General features: G+C 44.4%; 1 pseudogene; it reads right to left on the bottom strand.

The window, feature by feature from the left end:
* Positions 1-3,055: 3,055 nt before the first annotated feature.
* On the bottom strand, positions 3,056-11,773 carry LOC102430177 (annotated as a pseudogene).
* Between the last annotated feature and the right edge of the window lie 12,622 nt (positions 11,774-24,395).

The following is a 24,395-nucleotide window of genomic DNA, read 5'->3' as shown; positions in this document are numbered from 1 at the left end:
GTTGTCCCAAAACTCTCTTAAACTGTCCTCCTGTTTTTATAATTATTTTTTCTTTTTGGTTCTCTGAGTGAGTCATTTTTCTACCCTGTCTTCTAATTCATCGATCTGATCCTCAGCTTTCCTTCGTCTGCTGTGTATTCCTTCCATTGTGTTCTTTATTAGTGTCATGTCATTCTTCAAAATTACTATATATTTTCTCATGCTATTGAACATCCTTGCCACCACTATTCTAAACTCTATGTCTGATAAATTTATCTCCATTTTATTTAGCTCTTCTTCTGGAGAGTTTTCTTGTTCTTTCATTTGGGGCTTGTTTTTCTGTCTCTTCATTTTGGCTGCCTTTTGGGGCTTGTTTCTATGTATTAGGTAGATCTGCTATGTCTCTAAATCTCTAGTGCAGGACAGTGTCAGATGCTGTTTCTGACTAACCCTGAGTACCCTGTTTGTAGCTATCAACAATCCACACCTTGTGGCTTCCTCTTCTGGGGTTGGGTGCCTTTGAAAAGGACCAAGATGCGCACCAAGTTCTGATTTTCCTTGCTCCAGACCCCAAATTAGATCAGGCAAAGACTCCTAGCCTCTGCCTAAAGTCTGATTGTTTTTCAGTCTTTATCAGCCTCAGGGTATCAACCACGGGGTGGGGTGAGAGGGTTTCCAACAGGGTGGGGCAGGCTAATTGTTAATTTCACTCTCTTAATGGGCCTCAGAAACTCACAGGGTGAGGCAAAGGGTTTTCAAACAGGGTGAGGCAATTGCTTCCCCCTGACAAAAGCTGCCAGGATGGTAAAGGTCTGCAGGGGAAAGATGTCCTTTGCAGTATGAGGGAATGACTCAGCACAGGAAACTGAGGTGGCTGCTTTCTGAGCTCTTACCCTAGAGCCCCCTGGCTTCTGCTCACACAGCTCTCTCTCTCTCTCTCCCCTCCCTCTGCCAGAGTCAGGAGAGGGGCTGCACAGAAAATTTTGTGCATTGGCCCTTTAAGAGGATGCCTGCATTTTAAGCCTTCTCTCCTTGGCAGACATCCCCGCTGCTTTTCACAGCCAGATGTTATGTGGGCATCTTTCTTAGTTCTGGTGTTCTGGGATACAGAGTACAGCTTGGTGTTTAGACCCAGAGTTCTCAGTGGGAACTCCCCACAGCTGAGATATTCCTCCATAACTTCATCTGCTGTCTGTGGGAGTCAAGCCAGCCTTTTCATGCCTCAACACTTTCTACCTGTCTCTATGCACTCTCCACTTTCTGTCCTTGGTTATCAGAGCTCTCTCCAGCTAGTCTTCAGGATGGTTTTTCTGTATTTTAGTTCTATTTCCAGTTTGGTCCTGGGAGTGTATTAGTGTAGCTTCCACTTCTTCCACCACCATTCTGCCCTCCTCAGTCTTGAGCCACAGCCCTAGTGGGAGGCAGCAAGTGCAGAGGAAGAACCTGGGCATTAGCACCCCCAGACCTGGATTGGAGTTTCTCCCTGCCAGTGACTGATGTGGAGTGCAAGCAGGTATTCCTCTGAACACTGCTTCACATTCTGCAAAATACCATGAGGTTATATGAGGACTGAATGAAGTAGTGAATATAAATACCTGGACTGGAATGATAACAAAGAAGAAACACTAACATCAAGCTTTTAGGAACTCTGAAGAGGTGTGGGATTATTGGATAGGCCATCAGTTCTGCATTGTTATAGTACTTGTGTCTGCTTTTTATAGTTGTGTCTCCTACCTAATGATGAAATTCTTCTGGTCTATCACATCTTGCTGCTGTGAGGCAGTGCCTTTGGAGCCCTGGACAAGTGTTTCATTCTAAGATGATTTGCACAAGGAAAGCCAAGATCCAGGACTGCTATAAAAGTACAAACAAGCTTAGTCAGAGGGCACCTCTATGAAAGAAATGCAGGTAATTTCTATTATAAATTGTGTAGCACCATTTGGGCTTGTTTAGAGAATTTTTGTTTCCTGTTTGGTACAAAAAATCTTTCTTGGCATTTGACGTCACTGAATAGTTAGGGTAGTGGTGGTATCTTATTTTTAGAGCATCTAGTACTTTCCAGGGTACTTGTGTTTTCCCTAGATACTGAGCATGCTCCTTGGGGGAAGGACATGTTACCTCACAGAGGAAGACTTCTTGGTCAGGCTGAGGAGTCCCTCTCCAGTAACTCAGCAAGCTAATGCAGGTAGAGGCTGGATTCCTGACTTGGCTGCACCCTCCAGACTACTCTCCCTCATGAGACCCACCAGCACTTCTTGGATCCTCAAGTAGTAAGCCTAATAAATTCTACCCTAAAGGGGGGATATCCCAGCATGAAAGGCAAGGCCTGAGTTTGAAGGCTGACATCCTTGGGTCTGATCCCCATCCTGCCACTGGCTAGTGGAGGACCTGCAGCAAGTCATTCTCTTGCCAAGTACCCTCATTATGGGTAGATGTGGCACCTGAACCCCACTGAGGGCTGTAGGAAGATCACTGTGCTTGGATATTTTGGGTACTTGGGAAAGGCAGCACTCATTACGACTTTCAGGTAGCATTAAATAGACTCACTTTATCAGAAACTCCCAAGAGATATGAAAGGTGATTCTCCATTGACAGGCTGTTCTCCGGGCTTTCCAAGAGCAGAAATGTGCCACTGTGCACTCCCTGACCGCTCTGGCATTCACTGCTATCTTCCATGTATGGCAGGAAGGTTTGCTGGTTGGGGGAGGGAGAAGAGGTCAACATGAATTTCATACTTAGAGATTATAGAAACAACAGATGTCAGAGAAAATTCCATACTAAATAATATTTGGCTTGCTCTAAAGTCACATCTTCACTTGTATTTTACATTTTTTGACATCTTATTTGTTTTTATTTAAAAATAAAATTACTAATTTTCCTTAGATATAGCATACAACAAATTTTAAAATGAAAGTATTTCTTCTGTACAAAAATTTGGTTTAAAAAATGAAGAACGGTGGCCTAATTTTGCAATTCTGTGTTTTTCAAGATTTGGAGGGTCAAATTATTAAGAAAAATATTTACATAAGCTATTAGTAATCATAATTAAAGTGTCATATAATTCTGCATGTAATGACTAGGGAGGAATCACTGGAAGTCCAGGTGCTTCTTGCTTCTAGTCATCATGACACAGCTTGGGCCCACCAGCTTGGCCGATTCTGCCAGATCCTGCTTGCTTGAGCAGTTCACTCTGTCTGACAAGTCTGGAGGCAAATGTAGTCACAAAGTGGTGAATAGCTTCCTTTTTAATTTAAAAGCTAAGTCTTTGACATCTGACACATCACAAATTAAGTTATTAAGCCAGAGAATTCTGCCATATGTGAATAAAATTGTGATAATCCTTATTAAAAGGATTGGTTTCTCTCTCTAAACTAATAAATTACTCCAGATGAACTACTGTATCTGAAAAGTTTGTAATGCAAGCAATAATTGCTTTGTTCTGGACAAGATGTGTTGGCATTGTGATGATACAGGCTGAAAGAGAGGTTTGCAGAAGACCACAAAGAATGTAGAGGAATTTTGTGAGGCTATGACTGTTGTCACAGTTTTTTGTACAGCGAATGTCACCTTCCCACGAAGGCGAACCAAGACTATGGGTTGCTATTTTCAAATGTTTTTTTTTTTTTTATTCTGGGGATTGGATCCATCATATCCTTCCTCATAAATTATTTTCTGGATAAATTGAAGCATCTTTATGTAGCCATGGGTCATAGAATAGGGTTCTATGTTAAGAGTTGAAGATATTTTCTGGAAGAAAAAAATCCATGCCATTTTGAAGCCTCAATTATTTCTGTGGTGTGTTTTGTTTTTTTATGCATCATAATAGTGACCAACTCTTTGAAGATGATACTAGTTCAGGCCCATCTTGGGTAATAGCTGATAGCTGCACACTATTTTCATCTTTTTAAAAATGCTTTATTGTATAAAGTATTACATATAGTATTACATATGTCTCCTTTTTCCCCAGTTGACCTCTCCCCTGCCAACCCCACCTCTCAGCACATGCCCACAACCCCCTAGTGTCTGTGTCTATTGGTTATGCTTATATGCATGCATACAAGTCCTTTGGTTGATCTCTTACCCTTTCCGCCTCTCCCCAGCCTTCCCACTTAAGTTTGACATTCTGTTCAATGCTTCTCTGTCTCTGGATCTATTTTTTTTTAGTATATTTTTATTGATTTCAGAGAAGAAAGGAGAGGGAGAGAGAGATAGAAACATCAATGATGAGAGAATATCATTGATTGGCTGCCTTCTCCATGCCCCCAATTGGGGATCAAGCCCACAACCCGAGCATGTGGCCTTGACCAGAATCAAACCCAGGACATTCCAGTCCACAGTCCAATGCTCTATCCACTGAGCCAAACCAGCTAAGGCTGGATCTATTTTTGTTCATCGGTTTATGTTATTCATTATATTCCACAAATGAGTGAGATCATGTAATATTTCTCTTTCTCCGACTGGCTGATTTTGCTTAGCATAATACTCTCCATGTCCATCAATGCTGTTGCAAATGGTAAGAGTTCTTTCCTTTTTTCAGCAGTGTAGTATTCCATTGTGTAGTTGGAACACTTTTTTTGTTCGTTTGTTTTTTTTATTTTATTTTTTTATTGTCTAAAGTTTTACATATGTCTTCTTTTTCCTCAGTTGACCGCCCCCCAGACCATTCCCACCCTGGGCAAGCCCCCACTGCCCCAGGGCCTGTGTCCATTGGTTATGCTAATATGCATGCATACAAGTCATTTGGTTGTTCTCTACTCCCCCTCCCCTACCATTTGTCTCTGGATCTATTCTTGTTCATCAAATTATGTTGATCAATATATCCTACATATGAGTGAGATCATGTGACATTTATCTTTCTACGGCTGGCTTATTTTACTTAGCATAATGCTCTCCAGGTCAATCCATGCTGTTGCAAATGATAAAGGTTCCTTCTTTTCTATAGCAGCATAGTATTCCATGGTGTAGATGTACCACAGTTTTTTAATCCACTCATCTGCTGATGGGCACTTAGGCTGTTTCCAAATATTAGCTATTGTAAATTGTGCTATGAACATAGGAGTGCGTGTATCCTTTCTGATTTGTGTTTCTGTTTTCTTGGGATATATTCCTAGAAGTGGACTTACTGGGTCAAATGATAGTTCCATTTTTAACTTTTTGAGGAAACTCCATACTGTCTTCCACAGTGGCTGCACCAGTCTGCATTCCCACCAGCAGTGCAGGAGGGTTCCTTTTTCTCCACATCCTCACCAGCACTTGTCATTGTTGATTTGTTGATGATAGCCATCTGACAGGTGTGAGATGGTATCTCATTGATGTTTTGATTTGCATCTCTCAGATGATTAGTAACTTTGAGCATGTTTTCATATGTCTCTGGGCCTTCTGTATGTCCTCTTTTGAAAAGTGTCTATTTAGATCCTTTGCCCATTTTTTAAAAAGATTGGATCATTTATCTTCCTTTTGTTAAGTTGTATGAATTCTCTGTAAATTTTGGGGATTAAACCCTTATCAGAAATATCATTGGCAAATATGTTTTCCCATGCAGTGGGCTTTCTTGTGTTGTTGTTGTTTGTGGTTATTTTTTAAATTTTTATTGTTTAAGGTAGTACATATGTCTCTTTTTTTCCCCCACTGACCTCCCCCCAGCTTCCCCTTATTCCCTCACCCCCAGTGTCTTGTGTCTGTTGGTTGTGCTTATATGCATTCATACAAGTCCTTCAGTTGATCTCTTACCCCGCACCCCAGTCCTCCCCTATTTTCCCGCTGTAGTTTGACAGTCTGTTCGATGCTTCTTTGCCTCTGTCTATTTTTGTTCAACCATTTGTAATGTTCTTTATTATCCATAAATGAGTGAGATCATGTGGTATTTATCTTTCACTGACTGGCTTATTTCACTTAGCATAATGCTCTCCAGTTCCATCCATGCTGTTGCAAATGGTAAGAATTCCTTATTCAGAATGGGGAGATGACACAATCCCCAGAGGAAAGAAAATGAGGAGTCGCCAAGAAAATAAATTAGTGAAATTGAAGCATGCAACATGACAGAAAACGAATTCAGAGTAATGGTCATACAGTTCATACACCGGTTTGTGAAAAAACCAAAAACCTATGCAAAAATCAGGAAGAAATCAAAAGTGATATAGCTACAAATAAAAACACCATGGAAGGTTTCAACAGTAGACTAGAAGAAGCAGAGGACAGAATTAGTGAGTTAGAAGACAAGGTAGAGAAACAAGCTCAATCTGAACAGCAACTGGAGAAAAAAATTAAAAAGCAGGAGGAGAGCCTAAGGGAGCTTCTGAACAACACAAAATGAAGTAACATATACATAATAGGGCTATCAGAAAAACAAGAAGAGCAGCAAGGATTAGAAAATCTATTTGAAGAAATAATGACAGAAAACTTCACAGATATGGGGAAGAAAAAAGTTACACGAGTACAGAGAGTCCCAAGCAAGATGAATCTTGTTGTTTTGTTGATGGTTTCTTTTGCTGTGCAGAAGCTTTTTATTTTGATGTAGTCCCATTTGTTTATTTTCTACTTAGTCTCCATTGCCCTAGGAGCTGTGTTGGTAAAGATATTGCTAAGACATATGTCTGCTATTTTGCTGCCTATGGATTCTTGTAGGATTTTTATGGTTTCTCATCTTACTTTTAAGTCCTTTATCCATTTTGAGTTTGTTTTTGTGTATGGTGTAACTTGGTGATCTAGTTTTATTTTTTGCATGTATCTGACCAAATTTCCCAGCCCAATTTATTGAAGAGATTGTCTTGACTCCATTGTATGCTCTTTCCTCCTTTGTAAAATATTAATTGAGCATATTGGTTCGGGCCGATTTCTGGAATCTCTATTCTGTTCCATTGGACTATATGTTTGTTCTTGTGCCAGTACCAGGCAGTTTTGAGAACTGTGGCTTGGTAATATAGCTTGATATCTGGTATTGTGATCCTTCCAACTTTGTTCTTCTTTCTCAGGATTGCTGTGGCTATTCGGGGTGTGTTTTTATTCCAGATGAATTTTCGGATAGTTTGTTCTAAATGTTTGAAATTTGCCATTGGTATTTTAATGGGGATAGCATTGAATCTGTAGATTGCTTTGGGTAGTATGGACATTTTAATCATGTTGATTCTACCAACCCATGAACATGGTATGTTCTTCCATTTGTTTATATCTTCTTCTCTCTCTTTTTACACTGTCATGTAGTTTTCCAAGTACAGTTCTTTTATGTCCTTAGTTTGAGTTTATTCCTAGGTATCTTAATTTTTTTGGTGCAATGGTAAATGGGATTGTTTTTTTCATTTCTCTTTCTGTGAGTTCATTATTGGTGTATAAAAAGGCCATAGATTTCTGGGTGTTAATTTTGTATCCTGCTACATTGCCAAATTCATTTATTAGGTCTAGTAGTTTTTTGATGGAGTCTTTGAGGTTTTCTATGTATAGTATCATGTCATCTGCAAATAAAGACAGTTTTACTTCTTCATTTCCAATTTGGATGCCTTTTATTTCTCCTTCGTGTCTTATTGCTATGTCTAGCACTTCCAGTACTATATTGAACAGGAGTGGTGAAAGTAGGTATCCCTGTCTTGTTCCTGTTCTTAGGAAAAATGAGTTTAGTTTTTGTCCATTGAGTATGATGTTGGCTGTAGGTTTGTCATATATGGCTTTTATTATGTTGAGGTATGATCCCTCTATTCCCACTTTGCTGAGAGTTTTTATCAAGAAAGGGTGTTGGATTTGGACAAATGCTTTTTCTGTATTGATTGATATGATTATGTGATAATAATAGTTAAAAATAAAAATATAATAATAAACAAGGTAATATCAAGTGAGAGAAAAAAATTTAGTTTCTTAAGTAAAAGATAAAAATAAAAATGTGAAGTAGTGAAGGTTGTTCACTTTTTCTACTGTTATGTGTGGCACATCTGTTTCCTTTCAGGTAGTCAGCACAGTAATGAAGTTCCCTGCGATCCACTGCTCCTCTGTGTCCTAAGCCACAGCCCTATTTTCAAGCAGGCTGGATCTCTCTGCTCTCTTTGGTTCTTAGCCTGCCTTTAGTTGTATTTACACACAAGAGTCATTTCTGATACAACCCCTGGGTGGCAGTGTTTCTGTCTTTTTTGAAAAAATATATTTTTATTGATTTCAGAGAGGAAGGGAGAGGGATAGTGAGATAGAAATATCAATGATGAGAGAGAATCATTGATCGGCTGCCTCCTGCCTGCCCCCTACTGCGGATCAAGCCCACAACCCAGGCATGTGCCCTTGGCCAGAATCAAACCTGGGACCCTTCAGTCTGCAGGCTGACACTCTATTCATTGAGCCAAACTGGCTAGGGCTGTTTCTGTCTTAATATCTGGGGCTAAAAGGCCTCTCAACCCAGTATTCAGATTTTGTTTTTCCTGCCACAATTAATACTGGGTTGGAGGGATGGACAGCCCCAGAGCTGGTTTTCTGTTCGTCTCTCCCCACTCTGATCCCCAGTTTCCACAAAAACAACTTTTTCCTACAGTCTCGCTGAGTATTTTTAATTGGAAGATCCTATGTACTGGACTTAGCCAGCAAAAGTAAGGATTTAAAAAAAAAAGCCAGAGGAGGCACACAGACTTGCAACTTTTTCTCCTGGCTCTGAGCACGTCTCTGTGTGCATCTCTGCACGCGTCTTTTTCCCCTGGCACTGCACAACCGGTACAGAACTTCAGGCTGCCCTTCTGGGCCCAGTTCATCTGTGGGTTAACTAACTCTACAACTTAAAGAATTAGAAAGAGAGCAACAAGAAAATCCCAGAGTGTGCTGGGGACACACAGAGAATTGCATGCCAGAAGGCTGTGGGTCCTCAAAAGGAGTTGCACATCAAAGGAACTGTGAATCCACTTCCACCACCTCAAGCATCTGAAACAGACAACTGAGGGACCACATCCGTGGGAGAAGGGGATACAACTCATAGCAGAGACAATAAAGGTGTGAGACTCAAGGCAGGCCCAGCCTCTGGGCTAACGATTTCCAGACCACTGCCCTGATAGGATCTACAACCACTCAAACCCCAAGCAGGGCACCAGGGCCAGAAAGAGACAGAAAAAAATGGGGAGACAAAGAAACAACCCACCAAGGGAAAAAAAGGAGGCATTGCCAGAAAAGGAAATAAATGAAACAGAGGCATGTGATATGTCAGAAAAAGAATTCAAAGTAAGGGTCATACAGTTCATAAACTGGATGGGTGAGAAAATCAACAACTTACGTAAGAATCAAGAGGAAATAAAAAATTACATAACTGCAATAAAAAACACAATGGAAGGTTTCAACATTAGACTAGAGGAAGCAGAGGACCAAATTAGTGAGTTAGAAGACAGGGCAGAAATACAAACCCAATATGAACAGCAATTGGAGAAAAAAAATTAGAAAGCAGAAGGAGAGCCTAAAGGAGCTTTGGGACAACATGAAATGAAATAACATATATATAATAGGGGTGCTAGAAAAACAAGAAGAGGAGCAAGGATTAGAAAACCTATTTGAAGAAATAATAACAGAAAACTTCCCTGATTTGGGGAAAGAAAATGTCACACAAGCACAGAGAGTCCCAAACAAGATGAACACAAAAAGACCCATACTAAGACACATCATAATTACAATGGCAAATGTTAATGACAAAGAGAGAATCTTAAAGGCTGCAAGAGAGAGACGGAGAGTTACTTAAAAAGGATCTCTCATTAGATTATCAAATGATTTCTCAAAAGAAACACATCAGGCCAAAAGGGAATGGAATGAAGTATACAAAGTGATGCAAAGCAAGGGACTGAATCCAAGAATACTCTATCCAGCAAGGCTATCATTCAAAATTTAAGGGGAAATCAGGAGCTTCACAAACAAAAAAAAGCATCCAAATTGGAAAAGAAGAAATGAAAATGTCATTATTCATAGATGACATGATATTATACATAGAAAACCCAAAGACTCCATCAAAAAAGTACTAGACTTAATAAATGAATTCGGCAACGTAGCAGGATACAAAATTAACAACCAGAAATCTATGGCTTTTTTATACACCAACAATGAACTCAGAGAAAGAGAAACTAAAAAAAAATCCCATTTACCATTGCAACATAAAAATGAAGATATCTAGGAATAAATTTAACCAAGGACGTAAAGGACCTGTACTCAGAAAATTACAGGATGCTGAAAAAAGAGATGGAGGAAGACATAAATAAATGGTAATATACTGTGTTCATGGATTGGTAGAATCAACATCATTAAATATCCATACAACCCAAAGCAATCTATAGATTCAATGAAATCTGCATTAAAATACCAACGGCATATTTCACAGACCTAGAACAAACTCTCCAAAAATTAATCTGGAACAATAACAAAAAAAAGACCCCAAATAGCTGCATCAATCTTGAGAACGAAGAACAAAGTTGGAAGGATCCCAATACAAGATAGCAAGCTATATTACAAAGCCACTATTCTCAAAACTGCCTGGTACTGGTAGAAGAACAGACATATAGGCCAATGAAACAGAACAGAGACCCCAGAAATCCACCCAAGCCATTATGCTCAATTATTATTTGACAAAGGAGATAAGATCATACAATGGAGTCAAGACAGTCTCTTCAATAAATGGTATTGGGAAAGTTGGACAGATACATTTTTAAAAAATGAAAATAGGCCACCAACTTAATTCATACACAAAAATAAACTCAAAATGGATAAAGGACTTAAAAGTAAGACGGGAAACCATAAAAATCTTAGAAGAATCCATAGGCAGCAAAATATCAGACACATGTGGAAGCAATATCTTTTCTGATACAGCTTTTGGGTGCAGGTTGCTCTGGGTTGCACAGTCAGAGCTCCCCTGTGGCCTGGACTGGGGCATGTTCTGAATTGCTCCAGGTCACCCAAATAGCAGGTCCCAGGGCTGGGTGCTGGGTGGCCCTGGGTCAGGCTAGCAGCACCATCTGGGGTGGGGGTGGGGCACAGGGTTCCCCCTAGATTGCACTCACTGCGGGGTCTTGGAGCCAGATCCTAGGATGCTAGATCCCAGTAAGCTGGTGAGGGGGCCTGGCGTGGGATCTCACTCTGGTGGCATGCACTTCCTGCAGATGCCTGGGAGCCTGCCAGGAGGTACTGGGCTACTCACTGCCAGGATACGGTGGTTCCACACAGGTTATGGCTCGCAAGCAGCATTCTCTGGGCATTCTCTGCCCTTTCTTATTAAAAATTGTCCCCTCAGCTGTGTCTAATTTGTTAATTCAGGATGGATGTTCTCTGATTTAGTTGCTTTTCTGGGCTGGCCCCAGGAGGAGGTGCATGACACTGCTGCCTATTCAGCCACCATTTTACATCTGAAGCTATTTTCATCTTAATGTTAGATTTTGGTGTTTTGTGATTACATGCATTTTCATCAAAATTCTTTTTTATAGTTATCATCAAGCAGGAAGTTTCTATAAAATGTCAGCAGGATTTTTTTTGTAGATGTGACCAACAAAGTATGCCCATTGATGATTCCTACTTTATTTAAAGAGCAAAGGAGAATAATTATTGTACTTTATCCTCTTGAATTAGAAGAACTGTTCCACCAGCCCAACTTCCACCTAAGAGCTGGTCCAGGGTTGGGAATCTGATTGATAGCAGCAGCTATCCATTATATACCAACAGTCTGCGATGAACACCAGTCGACAGTTGTCTGTACCACCAGCTCTAGGACCCCTCTTCTGGAAACTGGTGATGGGCTGTTCTTACTGGCTGCCACCACAGACCCAGTATACTCAGTGCTGGTGCAGCAAGTTTCCACTGCCGCCATCTTAGACCTTCCCTGCATAGACCCATTACATACTCACTTGTATTTTTTTAAGAACATGTGAGTGTCATGTTCTAAATTGTGACAGAAGGAGAGATCACTTCTCAATTCCCTAAACAAGAGGGATCCCAAACCAAGTGGCCTTAAGAGCAGCAGACACAGGGGAGAACAGTGAGGCACTTTTGTGGGAACATACGAGTAAGTGTGTGTGCCCACACACATGTACATGTGAAGGCTATGAGTGTGATGCATGTGACTCATTTACTGAGTATTTAATATGTATGATTGCCCTTGTCAGGGCTCAGTTAGTTGGAGCATCATCCCATGCATCCAAAGATTGTGGTTTTGATTCCCATTTAGGGCACATACCTAGGTTGTGGGTTGATTCCCTGTTGAGACAAGTAGGAGAGGCAACCGATCAGTGTTTCTCTCTCACATCAATGTTTCTCTCTCTCTCAATCAATTAAAAAACATGAATCCTGTATGAATGTGTGTGTGTGTGTGTGTGTGTGTGTGTGTCTGTGTGTCTGTGTTTTGAGTCCTAGAATATAGCTGTGCAAAAGGTGTAGGACTGTTGGGGGGGGGGGCATGCAGTGCATGTCTGTATGGGCACCTATACTTTCTGTATGTGCCCTGATGAACATGAGAAGGGGGCACAGTGTCTGTTCATTCTATATTCCCTGCATCTAACTTATGCATTGCACCTTGTGATTGTCCTGTCCCTACAAAATGAGTTAACTTCAGTGGCCAGAAGTGTCCCTCTCTTTTTTCATCATTGCCTCTATACTTCATCCTACAGATGCTGATGACCTGGGCCTACCCAATTCCTCATCCTTCTTCCATCCTCTCCCTGCCTCAGGTCTGGTGTGAGCAGTCATCCTTGCAGTCAGGCCTGAGGGCATCCTTAGCCCAAGATTTTTTTCTGAAGAGTTGAGGACTAAAGGTAGGATGTGTCTTTGGAAGATACTCTTCCCTTTTCATTTCCGCTCAGCTATCCACCCCTGACCCAAGTTGGGCAGTGGAACCAGAGGAGAGGAGGGCATGGCTCCTGACCAGGAGGCTTAGGATCTCCTAATGCCTACTGCACTGACCTGTGGATAGCAGTGTCTCACCCACAGGCTAGCACAGCTGTGCTAAAGGAGGGCACATATTTGGAGCTGGACTTCCCTTCAGTTCTCCCCACTGCCTGCATGACTCTGAGGCCTTGGTGTGTCCAGGTTCCCTCCAAGCATCTGTCCATAGAGCTTCTCTGATGTCCTGATCCAGGAAGGTAAGAGAAGGGGGAGTGGGGCAGTCCTGGATTATTATTAAGAGACTAATGGCCTGGTGCACAAATATTTGTGCACTCTGGGGGGGGGGGGTGTCCCCTCAGCCCGGCCTGCACCCTCTCCAATCTGGGACCCCTGGGAGGATGTTCTACTGCCGGTTTTCAGGGATCGGGCCTAAACTGGCAGTCAAACATTCCTCTCACAATCTGGGACTGCTGGCTCCTAACCACTCACCTGCCTGCCTGCCTGATTGCCCCTAACCACTCTGCCTGCCAGCCTGCTTGCCCCCAACTTCCCCCCGCCGCCAGCCTACTCGCCCCCAAATGGCCCCCCCTCGCCAGCCAGATCACCCCCAACTGTACCCCGTACCAGTGTGTTCACCCAAACTATCCTTCCTGCCGGCCTGCTCACTCCTAACTGCCCCCCCTGCTGGCCTGCTTGCCCCCAACTGCCCCCCTGCTGGCCTGCTCACTCCAAATGGCTCCATCTTCTATTCCATTTGTGTCCTTTCCACCCCTAAGTTAATGTCGTGTCCTTAATATGTGGTTATGAGATGTCTCTGTGACTGAGCTGGGAAACCTTTCACATTTCTCTTTCCTTTCCTTTCATCTCAGGATAACTGAGCTCTGCAGATTGTGTGGGACCAAAGGCCCTGGGAATACAATGCTGAGCCCTCTGAACTCATTTTATTCTTTATTGTATTACTAGTAGCCCGGTGCACAAAATTCGTGCACTGGGGTAGAGTCTGGCCTTCACCCTCTCCAATCTGAGACCCCTCAGGGAATGTCCAACTACCTGTTTGTGCCCACACTTTTAACAGATAACAGCTCCATTGTTGTTCCTTTCTTATGCTTAAAACCATTGGAATTAGTAGGTATTCAAAGTGTGTATACATTTTGGGGGGACACCCTGTATATCTCTAGTCAGTGGTGAAAGAAACCAACAGCAGATTTGGAACCCCCAGACAGGGAACCTTGCTCATTCCCCACATGTCTCCCCACTTCACTTTCCACCTTCGTGGGCAGCAGGAGAATCAATGTTTTCTCTCATTAATTCGGAAAAGCACGTCCTGTCACCCGTTGCCCGGCAGGAGTGAGCTAGGCCCCAAGCAAGCGAGGCTCAGTCAGGGCAGCCTTCACTCATGGGTGCTGGCACCCAAAGTGCACATTCCTCCTCTACAGTCGCCCCGACTATCCCACTGTTTCACTGAGAGGACGGAATTCCTCTCTGCCTCTGGGCTCTTGATCTTGAACGCTGACCGAAGGCACCTCAGAGAGGGCCGCCCACGCCCACCAGGTGTGTCTGTCTGCACCTGCTCCTGCCTCAGCACCTGCATTAACTCCCCAGAGGTGATCTCGTAGCTGCACTGGCCTCCGTGGGAACAGGGCATCACCACTCCACCCTCTCACTGTCATCTCACAGGCGCCCACTCTAAGCACCCAGAACACCCAGACAATCTCCAAAGGACGTGAGCACATCAGAGGGGATGTGTGCACATCCTGTGGGGGTGTTAGGCATGCCGGGGTGATGGAAGTGCGGTGGAGAGGCGGGGGGAACTTGTGCATGCCTTGGTTTGCAACTGTTGCAGGCGTGGGAGGGTGACAGTGTGCTGGGGGATGTTCGCACGCCAGGGGGGTATGTGCACACTGGAGGCCTCTGGCTTTGCAGATAAGCAAACCCCCATGGTGCGGCAAGGAGGACGTCAGTCTGGCCCGCCACGGTGGCTGTCCCTGCGATCCTGCACCTTCTGGGCCAGGAGGCGGATCTTGCACAGTCACTCCTGGGTGCTGATGGCTGCCTCCCCGCCGTGAAGGGTCACAGATCCGAGTCCCGGGACCGTGCACAGCCTCAAGCACTGCCCCCCGCCCGGCAGGGTCACAGATCCGTGTCTTGGTCCCGTGGACAGCCTCAAGCACTGCCCCCCACCCGGCAGGGTCACAGATTCGGGTCCCGGACTGCAGACAGCCTCCCAAGGTGCCCCCCGCCTGGCAGGGTCACAGATCCAGGTCCTGGGACCGCGGACAGCCTCAAGCACTGCCCCCCGCCTGGCAGGGTCACAGATCCGGGTCCCGGGACCACGGACAGCCTCAAGCACTGCCCTCTGCCCGGCAGGGTCACAGATCTGAGTCCTGGACTGCGGACAGCCTCAAGCACTGCCCCCTGCCTGGCAGGGTCACAGATCCAGGTCCCGGGACCACGGACAGCCTTTCCTGTTGCCGCCTGCCTTCAGTATGCAAATTAGCCGCCATCTGGGGTGCCTGGCCAGTCTGGGTGAGGGGCTGATGGCTGTTTTCAGGCTGGCAGGCAACTGAAACTCCAAACCTCTCCTTTTTTTCTTTTTTTTTTTTTTTATTCTGGCATTTATTTACCTTCTATGCCTGTCACTGGAACTGAGAGCCAGCTTTCTCTCTGAGGCTCGGCTGCTGAAAGCATGTTTCTGGCCTTTCTTTACCTTCTGTATTTGAAACAATGTTGCGGTCTTGCTGGCTGAAGCCTGGCTGACTAAAGTAGGTTTCTGGGGTTTGGTTTAGCTTCTATATTTGTTACAATGTTTCAAACTGCAAGCTCAGAGGCCGGCAGCGGCAGGCGGGGAACGTTGGAGTCCTCCATCACTGAAGCAAGCAAGCCTCCCTGTTTGCTTCAAGCTGCCTGGCTGCCGGCTGCCATCTTGGTTGGCAGTTAATTTGCATATCTCCCTGATTAGCTAATGGGAAGGGTAGTGGCCGTACGGCTAATTACCATGTTTCTCTTTTATTAGGTAGGATTTGATTCCTGGGGCTGAATTAAACATGACAACAGAAGAAAATATACCCTTAGATATAGAATCTGAGTCATTACCCAGAGATTTCTGAGGGAGTTGACACTGAGGCATGAGACACATGTGTTTATTGGTCAGTTTCCTCAACTATGGAATGAAGGTTGATCCTGCCCCTCGGATCCTTTGGAGGTTGGATATGATGCATCCAGACAGATTAACTGGCAGCTCGGAGAGTAAGATCAGAAGTCAACAGACACTTGTTTCCTTTACCCAGACAGTTAGAAAAACACAACTCCTTTTATCATAACAGCAGCAAGGGCCATGCCTGTGGGAGGAGGAGCAGGGAACCAGGGCTTCCCCCTTTCTCCTTCCCCGCCCTTCCCCCTTCCATCCCTGCACTGGTCCAGCTGCTATCGTTATTGTGGAAACGCTCAACTCAGGCTCTGGCCCCGCCCATCTCACAGGGAGGAGCATGTGCAGTTTCTTGCAGACACAGAAGCAGCTGTGGAGTAGGGAGGTGGCAGTTATTCCCCTGAGCAGGTGCTGAAGTCCTTGTTGAAGTCTCCACTCCGGAACCTGCGAGTCCTTGTCCCGGGAGGCTGTGCAGTGGAGGCGCCACATTCCTTTCAGTAGAAACTGAAGATTGATAGGAGCCTGCTGGCTGGGGGGAAGGACCAGGAGGTCTGCCTTGCTCCCATTCACCAATCCTCAGTCCCGCTTCACAGATCGGGCTGTCTGAGCCCTGCCGGCCGGGGCTGCACATGGGGCAGGGCCGCCACGATCACCGCGCCCGCCTGAGCCCCGCCAGCCAGGGCCACACACTGGGGCCTGGATGGCAGCTCCCGCTGTCCCGCCCTGCCTGCAGTATGCAAATTAGCTGTCATCTTTGTTGGCAGTTAATTTGCATATCGCTCTGATTGGCTGGTGGGCATAGCGAAGGTATGGTCAATTTGCATCTTTGTCTTTTATTAGATACGATGCAGCCAGAATTGTAGGGCAGACAGACCTGAAGTTTGTCCTCTAGCTATGGTTTAAAGCATAGAAGGAGTTCTTCCAATATCAGGCTAGCATAGCATGTTGGGAGCATGGCTGCCCAGCCCACCAGGCCATAGGGCCACTGAGGTTAGAAGTCCTGCTGTCCTCATGCTCCCAACACTTCTTCATGAAAAACCTAAAGGATACTGCTAGATACAGGTGAGCTCGTGACTGCCACTCTGTAAAGTCATTTGACCTACTCTTGGTGCTTCTGTCTTCCCCAGTGCATGTTACCCTAGTGTGGCCATGTGGTACCTGGGGAGGCCAATGTGAAGCATAGTAACCTCCATCTTGGGTAAAAACTGCTGTTTAAAATTTTAACCCTGCTATTCTGGCTTCTGTAAACGTTTGCTTGCTTAAATAATAGGGAAAAATAAGACTACTCTCATTCCAGAGAGGCCATAAACTATGTTCCAGATAGAGCTATCAGTGCTGGTGCCAGGCCAGACATTGAGATGTGGTCTCACGGCCCCTTCCCAGCACACAGGACCTCTTTCTCAGAAGGTCCGGAAGTCTCATTCCAAATTTGGAAGACAAAGAACTGAAAACAGTATAAATAGGAAAGACTTCCTCTATTTGGAGCCCAGAATTTGACAGAGACACTCTACTCTGAGCCCGCTAGTACTAGCGTAATAATAAGACTCCAAATTAATTTGGCTTATTAAGGCGTCTTCTGATTTACAATATAACAAAGGGAGGCCTCAACCCAATACCAGGGTCCAGGTTCATACCATGGCCCAAGAAAGGATTTGGGAGTATTACAGAAACATTTAGCAAAGCACAGTAAATTTATTAAAGCAATAGTATGCACTTAAGAAGTGAGTGCAGGTGACCTTGGAGAACAAAATGCCCCATGGTGTCTGGGTGGAAAGTTTTTATTAAACACTAGAGGCCCGGTGCATGAAAATTCATGCACTGGAGAGGCGGGCAGTCCCTCAGCCTAGCCTGCCCCCTCTCGCAGTCTGGGAGCCCTCAGGGGTGGGAGGTGACCTGGAGATCAGGGGCAGGCGACGCCCCCATCATACCTCTGCTGCTGCCACTGCTGGAAGCACAAGCGTCGGCCGGCTCTGGTTACCTGAGCCTCAGGTGGCCCTGGGCAGCTGGACAGACGCCATCCAAGGCTTGCCTGAGCCTCAGGCTGGCCCTGGGTGGCTGGACAGCCACCATCCGAGGCTTGCCTGTGCCTCGGACATCAGCTGGGCAGCCACCATCTGAGGCTTGCCTGTGTCTCAGGCCAGCCCTAGGTGGCTGGAGGGTTGAGGGGACTGAGGGACTCCAGAGGCAGGCGCGTGGCGGGAATGAGGAGACTGGGCGTCACCATCTTGTGGCTGTGGTTACCACCATCTTTGAGGGTGGGGCAGTCAATTAGCATATTCCCTCCTTATTGGCTGTGGGCGCTGTCATCTTTGTGACAGTGTGAGGGTCAATTAGCATATCCCCTCTTTATTAGATAGGATGTGTGGGATGGGGGGTAGGGTGATCCTCAGGCTTCTGATGCTGGTGCGGTGACTGCTGGCGATTTGTCTTCATCGATCCTCTCCAGATAGAGATTTCATTTTTGGTCCTCTAGGAACTTTCATAGGGGATGAGGAGGTCTCAAAACCATAATGCCAATTTATTATAAAGATATTATAATGGCCCTGTTGGTCACTTTTAGATCAGAATGGCTGCTGAATCTGCTTGAGACCAGTTTACTTTATCTCAATTACAGGAAATTGGGGAGGGGAAAGCAGAGGGTAACAAGTGGTCAGTGAAGGCCACGTCTGCAATGTTTCAGTCAAGAAGAAAAAGGGGAGTGGCCTTTGTTCCCTATTCTAACTATGCTACCTCACTAGATATTTGTACCCAAGTCTGGCCTGGCTCCTGTACCCCTCCCCCACCCAGGGAGGATCCCAATGCTAGTCTGGGCTCCAGATGCCTCTTACACACCATGTTGTTGGACAACTGGACTTAGGTCTCTGTGATACAGGCCAGAGCAGCTTACAGCCCCAAGGGCCAGGACTGCAAGTTGTCTTGCCATCAGCACATCCAGAGCAGCTTTCCTCTCCCCATTCAAAGCCACAGCATGGAGGTGCAGCCCTCATCTGTCCCAGACTATTCCTTTTCCTCAGCAGACCCACCCAACCAGGCTAGATAGGACACTCCCTATTGCTGTCTCCACTTTACCTCCCCTCCCTTGCCAGCTTGAATCCCTCAAGGGCCTAGGCCTTTGCTTTTAAGCTCTTTGGCTTTTTTTTTTTTGTTCATGCAACATACACACAAAGGTTTTTGCCCTGAAAATCACCAACATCTCAGGCCGGGCAGGGCAGAGGTGATGATTCAGTCCTTGGTTCTAGACCTGGTTCTGAGGTTCTCCTGCTACATTAAACCCTCCCCAGTCTGCTCAGTTGCATGGGGGGACAGAGGCCTTGTCCCAGAACTGCGCCTTGGATGAAGCCCTAAAAGTCACCCCTGGGGCTAGCACAGTAGCAGGCAGGGTGCTATAGACCCTTAGCATTTTGCCCTGCACTGACCAGTGGGTTCCCTGAGCTGGCCTGCCCAGGGCCTGAGGACACACAGGCCTCTGTGCCCTCCTTCCGGGATGTCTGATGGCTCTAGAACAGCTGTGGGCAAACTACAGCCCACGGGCCAGATCCGGCCCGTTTGAAATGAATAAAACTAAAAAAAAAAAGACCGTACCCTTTTATGTAATGATGTTTACTTTGAATTTATATTAGTTCACACAAACACTCCATCCATGCTTTTGTTCTGGCCCTCCGGTCCCGTTTAAGAACCCATTGTGGCCCTCGAGTCAAAAGTTTGCCCACCCCTGCTCTAGAACCACAGAGTTACCACAAAACATTGGACCCACACACACACACCCCACTAAAGGGCATGCCATATAGTCTTACAGAGGAGTACTGGGATTTGGGGTGGCTGGGAGCTAGCTACCTCTGTTCCCCCACAATCTTCTTGAGAGCTTGATGGAGCAAATCTTGAACCTGGTTTTTAGAATTGGGTAGGAACAGAAAGAAGATTTCCCCCTGTCGGGTCTAAGCCCCTCTACCAAGGGCTGGACTTTCTTGAACATGAGTGGTAGAAGAAGACATGAAAAGTTGTACTAGTAGATATATAAGAAAGTATTGTAGAAGCCAGTGGCCATGTAGCCATTGCTAACAAGGAGCCACTAGCCAAAACAGTCCTTCAGAGCAAAGTCCCATACAGTAGGTAGGTGCACACTGGCTAGGTAACAATACATCTTTCCCACACAGCAGCAGCAGTCTCTGTCCACAGACATTATCTGAGCAGCCACGTACTGCCTCTAGACCCACAGCCTCTATAGTAGCTGCATCTCTCCTGAGCTCACTCTGCAGCCTTAGTAACATACTTTAATACTACTTACACAAAAAAGGCTTCTAGCCAAATAGTGACATCAATCATTTGGGTTATAGAAGGGCATGTATGTGCCATGTACTGTGAGATTGCTGTGTCCTTGCTGTGCACTTGCATAGTCCTTGGACACCCTGATTAAGATTCCCATGCTTAGAGAGTGGCCTTAGCCATCTGGCATACTCTAGAGAGGGCTTTCACACTCTAATTGGCCTGGGCCATCCAGCGTACTCTGGCATGGTTTCCACACCCCCCAAACAACCGGATGGGGCCAGGCAAACCTTCAGATATGAGGTAGGCAGACAGCCTTTCCAAATACATTTCCACCTCTCCTCTGCCATAACACAGGTATCACCCCTACACACATACCTCACACATCTACTTGGGGTCTTCAGTAGGATGGTCATGTCCACAGTGCACTCATCAATACTCACTCAAGTGCATGTTGTACTCACACACACACACACACACACACACAGAAACTTGGACATACAGAGATAAAATCATCCACATGTGAACACCCAGCCTCTGCACAGACTCCGATTCCTCCTCCCAGAAGTCACAGTGCTGAGCATGGAGATTGGAAATCTCCGTCTACTTCTGAACTGCTTTTAAGTCTCCTCAGCCCATTAGCTTCAGCCTTCTGATCCATCAGAGGGGCACGGTGACTGTGACAGAGCTAGCTGTTGTGGATGGATAAGAGCCAACTCTACATAAGCTTTGAACCTTACAGGGCTAAGGTTACAGGCTCTGTCAGGGAGGCAGTGGACTCCTCCCCCCCTTTTTAAGCTGCTTAATCTAATGAAGAATGAAATTCAATCCTTATGTCATACACAAAATGAAATTCAAAATGGGTTAAAAATTTAAATGTAATGTGAAACCATAGAACTACTAGAAATGGGAAAAGCTTCCTAACATTGGTCTCGGCAGTGATTTTTTTGGGATATGATACCAAAAGCACAAGCAACAAAAACAAAAGTAGTCAAACTTTGGTGCATCAAAGAAAACAATCAACAGAATGAAAAGGCAACCTACAGAATGAGCGAATATATTTGCAAACTGTATATCTGATAAAGGATTATATCTAAAAAAAAAATAAGTAACTCAATAGCAAAAAAAAAAAAAAAAAAAATTTAACAATGGGCCAAAAACCTAAATAGACATTTTCCAAAAGAAGATATACAAATGGCCAATAGGCACATAGAAAGCTGCTCAACATCACTAGTCATCAGGGAAATGCAAATCAAAACCACAATGAGATATCACCTCACACCTGTTACAATGACTATTATCAAAAAGAAAAAGAGAAGTATTGGTGAGGATGTGGAGAAAAGGGAACCCCTGTTGGTGGGAATGCATATTAGTGCAGCCACTATGGAAAACACTATGCTATGGAGGTTCTTAAAAAATTAAAAACAGAACTATTACAGGCACCTTTCACAGAAAGGTGTTATCAGACAGCCCCCTGAGTCAGAGGGAGAGTGCTATCTCCACCTAGATTCTTGTTATGCTCATGTAAATGAATTCAAATGAATGACTCCAGATGATTGCATTGTGATAAAGCCAATTTATTAAAACATTAAAGCATGCAAATTTATTACGAAGCTAGGCAAGTGAATCTATACATCTGGCTTATGAAGTGCAAATGGGCTCTCAGCTAATCTAGAGAGCAAGTGAGATGGGGGGTTTCTGCCTTACATAATTTTCTGTCTATAAATTTTAAAATTCCTCTGCTAGATATCCTGGTACAGGTTAACTCTAAAGGTCTCTCATTCATTTATGTTGTTATGGCTTTCTCTGAATTTATGAGAAGCACCTAGCAATTAAATCCCAAGACTGCTGACTTTTCTATTTAAACAGTGGGATGAGATAAGACTGCACTTTTCCTCCCCCTTTTTCCCTCCTCTCTGCTGTTAGTTTTAGGGTGATTTAAACCATGTATACTCAGGTTGTGGAGAAGAGGCATCAAAACTCCCTTTCTCTTTCCCTTTCCTTCCCCCTCCTTTCCTGCATTCTTTGCAGAGACATTAACCATTTGCTTAGATAAGGGCTTGCTATTTACAAGCTGGCTGCAGGCTGCCAAACTGGCCTTGTTTAATTTTCTTGTCTCAGTTTCCCTATTCCTCTTGCCTTGGAATTTTTCTAGCTTTTCCCTATCCTATAACAGGACTACCATATATGGCAGCAATCCCATTTCTGTATATATATCCAAAAAAATGAAATCAGAATGTCTAAGAGATATCAGCACCTCCATGATCACTGCAGCATTATTCACAATAGCCAAGATCTTTTGACAGATAAATGGATAAAGAAAACCTGATATATATATATATAATTCAGTCTTAAAAAAAGATAAAAAAGGAAATCCTGTTCTTTGTTACAACATGGATGGAGCTGGAAGATATTATGCTAAGCAAAATATGCCAGACACATAAAGACAAATACCATATGTTCTTACATGTGGAATCTAAAAGTCAAACTCAGAAACAGAGAGTAATGCTGGTTGCCAGAGACTTGAGGAGGGAGGAAATAGGGAGATGTTGGTTATAGGATGAAAAGTTACAATTATGTGGAATGAATCAATTCTGGGGATGTAATGTACAATATGATGACTATAGTTAATAATACTGTTGATAAGGGTTAACTAGCTAGCTTAATATAGGAAGGGAGAGGTTCAGAGAGGTCTTCCAAACCTTGGCTGCACATTAGAATCACCTGGGAATCTTTTTAAAATCCTGATTTCTGGGCTTCATCCTCCGGAAATTCTGTTTCTCTGTTAGGGGTTGAGGTGCAAACATTAGTAACAAAGAAACAGAATTTCCGGAGGATGAGGCCCAGAAATCAGGATTTTAAAAAGATTGCCAGGTGATTCTAATGTGCAGCCAAGGTTGGGAACCACTGGGATAGAGGCAACTTGGCCTGGACAATAAAAACAGCCATAAACCAAGGACAGAGGTATTTCTGCCCTGAGCAGCTGGGAGAGCCATAGGGGTAATAAATTTTTGGGGGGGGGGGGGAGAGAGAGAGAGAGAGAGAGAGAGAGAGAGAGAGAGAGAGAGAACAAGCGAGAGAGAGAGAGAGAGAGAGAGAGAGAGAGAGAGAGAGGCCATTTTACTCTTTGAGCTGAGAAGCCAGCATTTTCAGTCTCAAGACTTGGCAGAATAAGGTTGCTAGGTACCATAAGGTAGATCAAAAGGAACTCCAGCTTAAACAGATAAGATGGATATGTGAAGGACAAAGAAAAGACACAGAATATCGGGGAAAAGGAAACTTATTTCCACAGAGGGTAGAGGACTGTTACAAAATAAGGGGAAAGAAGGAGGGGGGCACAACGTGGGCTTTAGCCTTTGCAGAGTGGCCAATGAGGAAAGCATGGGGATCCTAAATTGGGGAAGGGTCCAATCAGACAATGCCTCAAGACAAAGAAAGCAGTGGCCACCCCCTTTAGGGGACCCCTCTGTCTCTCCTTAGCCAGGAGAGATATGGTCTTAGAATTAGAAAGCTTAAAATTAGGAGTTTTAGAGATAGAATCTGCTTGCAATAAAGTTTCTTCTTCTTGCAATAAAGTTTCTTCTTCTTGCAATAAAGTTTCTGTACTTCTCACCTACCACCTTTTGTCCATGGCTTCATTCTTCAAATCCATCTGGACAAGAACCTGGGAAAGAAATCACCCTTGTACCCTGCTCAATAAAAAAAATCCTCAAATCACTGTATTGCACACTTGAAATTTGCTAAGACAATAGATCTTAAATGTTGTCACCACACATATAAAATGGTTAACTATGTGAGGTGATGGGTATGGTAATTAGCTCGATTTTGGTGATTATTTCACAATGTATACCTATATCAAAACATCAAGTGTACATTTTAAATATATACAATTTTTATTTATCAATTATAACAATAAAACTGGGGGTTTGGGGTGGATAGCAGCTGAAGAAGCCAGCTGCTTTCCTACAGAAACAAAATGATTCTCTGATGGAAAAGGTCAGTAAGGAGATATCCTGAGTCAGGGCCTTCCTGAAGTGCCTCAGCATGGATCAACCTCAGTCAGCCCAGAGTTAAAATCCTAGCTCCGCCATCCCTATATTCCTGTGTGATTTGATGGCTGCACAAATTCCCTGACCTTTCAGAGCTGCATTTACTTATCTGTGAAGTGGGGGACTAAGGGCAGTTCTTGGTGTTAGTTAAGAAT

This window comes from Myotis lucifugus, unplaced genomic scaffold, assembly GCF_000147115.1.
Source record: "Myotis lucifugus unplaced genomic scaffold, Myoluc2.0 scaffold_19, whole genome shotgun sequence".
Classification (NCBI taxonomy): domain Eukaryota; kingdom Metazoa; phylum Chordata; class Mammalia; order Chiroptera; family Vespertilionidae; genus Myotis; species Myotis lucifugus.
Note: the sequence above shows the minus strand (reverse complement) of the source record. Positions and strands in the feature narration are given on the sequence as shown.